The 5061-nt window shown below is 51.5% G+C and overlaps 1 pseudogene; it reads right to left on the bottom strand.

Annotated features, from left to right (window-relative positions):
- Positions 1–380: 380 nt before the first annotated feature.
- Positions 381–4776, bottom strand: LOC105941271 (uncharacterized; annotated as a pseudogene).
- Between the last annotated feature and the right edge of the window lie 285 nt (positions 4777–5061).

Genomic DNA, 5061 nt, shown 5'->3' with positions numbered 1-5061 from the left:
AGCCGGTGCTGCCGAATCACAATGCGAGATCGAGTACAATGGACGGGTAGGAGTCGAACTCTTGTCTTCGGGAGGGAAAGGCGGTGCAGAGAATGTCTGTGTACAACGAGAAAGCAAAAGCAAACTCAAGTGGAGTGAGCTCTTTCACCACTCGCAAGTGGAGAGTGTTTGCTAGCGCTGTCCGTAGAAAATGCCGTTTTTACCATTCTTCCCGCTGTAAACAACACTGTTTTATTCGGAAAAAAGCATTGCGTGTATTTCTTATCATAACTTTGCTTTTACGTGGCCCATCGACACAATTCAAAAACTGGTATATAGTTTGAAGTCCGCACTTTCGACCCAAGTTTAAATGGAGACTCTGAGTTGTCGTCTTAAATTGGTCATGTGATTTTGACGCAGAGGGTTAAAATGTGCTCCAGGGTTCCTCTCTTCTGCCAGAGAAGACAGCCTGGTGTCTCCACTTTCCCCCAAGTGACTCCATTCAATGGACTTGGTAGCACATCATATACTGCCTGAATCAGGAATTTTATCCGCTGGGGTTCTGCTTTCCACAGTTCATTCTATGTGACCTTGCGCTCTATAGCTTGCTCCCATCTTGTCCAAGCCCCCTGCAGCCTCAATTGCACCATTTGACTGGTTTGCTTCTCCTCAACTCCTGCTCGCACCTCCTCCAGGATCAGCGACCACCTCTCTTTCCCCTGTGCCTTGTCTTTTTTTTTTTTTTTTTTTTGCCTGCCCCGTTTGGCTCTTTTGCCATCAGAATTGTTGTCTAAAGGCAAAGAAAGATGCCCAACGGATTTACTTTACCAAATTGACCATCCCAGCCTTGCCGTAATGGTCCATTTGATTCACCTTTTAATGTTTATTTTATTTTCACTTACTGAATACGGGACAGACTTGACTGGGGGAAAGAAGGGGAGAAAGAAAGAGGGAAAGAGAAACAGCTGAGAAAAGGGACGGGGGAGAAGGGCAAAAAACAAAAAACAACAGAATGAGCAGGAAAAAAAATGCATATATCAATCACCTGGATCACCTGCTAAGAAAGAAAAAAGAAAACAAGCAGAAGAGAACAAGAGTAATAGAATAAAGAACATCACAATGATATATGGGAATATGACAGTAAATACTAAATATTAAACATTATTGTGCAGCACATAAGATCAACAGAACACAGTGTGCTTTGAGGTAGGAGCCAAAAAGGGTGTAGTTTGTGGGTGTGATCACCAGTGTGTAAACCTGTGAGCATGGACGCGCTTGTTTTTTGTTTTTTTTTGTTTTTTTTTTAAAAGGTTCCTTCATGCAATGATCTGCTAGAGGGTGTGGGGGGCCACAGCCCCGTCCTCCAGGGCATGAAGCAGGTATGGAGGAGATCAAAACTCCAGACATCCAGAGGCCCCCAGAACACAAGAGACCAAGGAAGACCAACAGAGGGGCAGCCGCGCCACTGTCCCAGAAAGAGCTGAGGAGAGTCCCAGATGAGGGCTCACTCAGCAGCCGCGGAGCAGAAGCCAGGGGGAATTGCAGTGACGCGCCCGTGAGCTCCGCCGGCAGCCAGCTGCGCCTGAGTGACCGAGCCCCAGGCCGAGCGGCCGGGGGCACCCCACCTCCGAAGTGGCCCGAGCGAGCCCCAGGCTCCAGGCCCCGATAAGTGGCCGCCAAGGAGTGAGCCAGTGTGTACCTGGACGCCCATCCCCGGACACAAAGAACCACCAACGCACCGATGTCTGAGGGAGTCCGCCACTGGCAGGGGAAGTGGTGGTAGGGGGAGATAGGCCTCCAAACCTTGGAGGGCCTAAGATGTCCCCAGAGAGGTGGCGCCTGACACCCAACCTGACATATAGACACAGAAATACAGGCACACACATATACAAACATCCATTCCCACCCTCACGCTCTCATATGCACTTACTCCACACTCAACCAACGTGGAGACAGACATAAAGAGACGCTGTACACACGATCACACTCCCCAAGCGTACTCTACAAACCGGGTCTAGGTACCCTTGCCCCTGGAGGGGGGAACTGCACCCAGACCCAGGTGGTGTTACCCTTTTCCCTGCGGTGGGGGGAGGCAGACCGCCCCGACTCCGCAGCAGCAGGGAGGCCCCACACTCCAGACCGCAGTCGGACGGCCAACCCCTCCTCCTAGCCCCCCCGCTCCAGCAGGTCGCAGAGAATGGGGGTGAGAGAAGACTCCAAACCTCCCTCCACCCGCTCATTGTAGTGTTGATGCATGTGTGTTCTAAGGTGCATTTAAAACCCAGGAGGGCATGGAGCTACCTGCCAGAGAGCACCAGGTAAGCGCATGGTCCCTCCTGCTAGCCCTCAATGTCTATGTGTATTTAACATTGAGAGGTGGGCAACGACACCAGGGGTGAGGTGTACACCCTGATGGTACTTTGGATTCCGTGTATCGTGCCCACCGCCAAGATCCTATATGTATGTGTAATGAGAGTGTGAGTAATGTGAATGTCTAAGTTGTGGGATAAAATTGAGGCAGAGGCAGCCAGAAGGGGACAGAGGGGGGGGGGGGTAGCCTCCTCTGCACCCTGGTGACATACCCCTACTCCAAGGTCCTGCATGTGTGGGTGGTTGTGGTGGAGCGGGAAGAGGGAGGCAGCTGGAGATGGGGAGGGAAGGAAGGGAGGGGCAAGTGACCCCTCCCTGGGGCCAGCTCCCCCGCTGACCCCAGTGCCTTGTCATAGTTAGGTGTTCTACTGCTACCTAAACCCGCTCTTCCCTGGGCCACTGTACCCACTATCACCCTTTGCTGCAGCCTTGATACTGCAATGTCTACAGCCTCAGCAGCCAGGGAAACCTGGGGGTCACTGGACTCCCGATATTGGAGCAGCTCCCTGGACCGGCTCACCATGAACTCCTCGCTTAGGCTGCTAAAGAGGAGCTTCAGCTTGTTGTTATGACCATACAGAGCAATGCTACTCAGGCTTCGTGGCAGTCCCAGCCACCTGCGCAGAAACCTGCTGATCCTCATCTCGAATCCTTCCGCTGTTGAGATGGGAACTTCATAGACTAAGAGGGGCCACAAAATCCGGGGCAGAATTCCATGCGGATAAATCCAGGCCTTAAACTTGCAAGGAAGGCCAAATTTATCCACTGATGAGAGCCAGGTCTCCAGGTCTTCGTTGGAGGCTGCATCTTTCAGGCTGCGGTTAAATACCTTACCTATGCTCTTCACGGGCGCCTCATTAAGTTTCTTCAGCACAAGCGACCTCGACTTGGTGGGCTTGAACCTCATGCGTGCCCAAGAAATCATTTCATCAAGACCCTTCAGTATCCACCTGCACCCTGGAACAGACGTAGTTGTCACCGTCAGGTCGTCCATGAAAGCTCTGATGGGTGGCTGCCTGACTCCAGACTTGGTGAGTGGCCCTCTACACTGGACTTCTGCAGATTTGACCAACATGTTCATAGCAAGAGCGAAAAGGATGGGCGAGATCGTGCATCCAGTGATAATCCCCTTCTCAAGCCAGTCGGAAGTTGTTGTTCCGGAAGAGACTCTCAGGTGGAAGTCGGCGTAGTAATCCAGGATAAGATTCCTGAACTTTTCTGGGATGTAATACCGGTTCAGTGCCTGTTCTACCAGCTTGTGGGGTACAGATCCGTAGGCATTTGCAAGGTCAAGCCAACAGAATCAGAATACTTTATTTATCCCCAAGGGGCAATTAACAAACAACCGAGCAGCATACGTTGAAGATGGTTCATAGTACTGCCAGGTCCCCTCTGTTCTCCCTGGCTTCCCTAATGAGCTGTGTGACCACATCCGTATGCTCCAGGCACCCTGGAAACTTCGGGATCCCTCCTTTCTGGACTGAGTTATCGATGTAAGAGTTCTTCAGAAGATGTTCTGTCAGTCACTTAGCGACGATGCTAAAGAAAAATCTAAAGAAAATCTTCCATTCAACACAGCAACAAGATGGTTCGGAACTGCTCGATGTTCTTCTCCTCCTTTGGGATCCACACCCCCTCCGCTTGTCTTCACTGGTTTGCTACCTTACCCCTCCTCCAAATCACCCACATGATTCTCCAGAGTCTAGTCCGTAGCCTCGGACAGTTCTTATAAACTTTGCAAGGTACTCCACTGGGCCCTGGAGCAGAGCTTGCTCTCTTTACCGCCTCCTGGATCTCCTTCCAGCTGGGCTCCTCCCCATCGAATTCCTGCTCTGGTGCAGATGGATCGATCAGGGCGTGACAGGGACCAAGATCTTGCTCTCTACTTTCGTTACTGTAGGTCTCCTTAAGGTAGTGGTCGCCTTAAGGTCATTAACCTCTTGTGGATTATGCTACGTAATTATGCAAGGGGTCCCCTCTCCTTCTCACTCGCCGCCTTAGCTGATATATCTTGTTGGCTCTGTTGTTCATGGTGTAGAGGCTTCGCTGTCCGCTTCTCCTCTTGTCCAAACCTATCATTGTTGTCATTGTCTTTAGGCATTGTTCAACTTGTCCTTTGGCAGTTGCTTGCAGGATGGTATCAACATCTTCGTCGAACTGGAGCCACTCCTTCTCCTTGCTAGCTTGAGGCCACTTTCCGCGACGGTGTTCTGATGACTTGTGAGCTTCGGGGGCCTGCATCACCTGGAGGCTCCGGGCACTGTGGGGTGATTCTGGGCCTGGTTCCTCCTTCGTCTCACCAGGTGTGCTTCCTGCGTGCTGTGATGCCAACACCTTCTGCTCATACTTCATTTTGGCCTGGTGGATCCGCACGCCATGTCGGTTCTTGCATATCTTGCCACATATGCATTCCGCTGTCGCTGTCATATTACCATTGCCAAATGTCTTATTTCTTTGATCCATCCGGTGCGATTCCCTTCCACCCCCCCTCTCGGGAATCCCTGGGAGTATATTTCCAGTAGGTTGACTTGTAGCTTTAGTGGGATCTTCCTCTCGGAAGATGCAACTTGGGATGCCACCCCTCGCTGCCCCTATGCCGACTTTCCAAGCTGTCCACTGTCATGGAAATGAGAACAACGGGCATTGGAGAAGGGGGCATTTATAGTCTGAGGTAAGAAGGGGCGTGAAGGAGGAGTGGTCCCGCTCCTGAAA

This window comes from Maylandia zebra, linkage group LG12 (assembly GCF_041146795.1).
Source record: "Maylandia zebra isolate NMK-2024a linkage group LG12, Mzebra_GT3a, whole genome shotgun sequence".
In the NCBI taxonomy this organism is placed as follows: Eukaryota; Metazoa; Chordata; class Actinopteri; order Cichliformes; family Cichlidae; genus Maylandia; species Maylandia zebra.
This window is presented reverse-complemented; position numbering and strand designations above follow the sequence as displayed.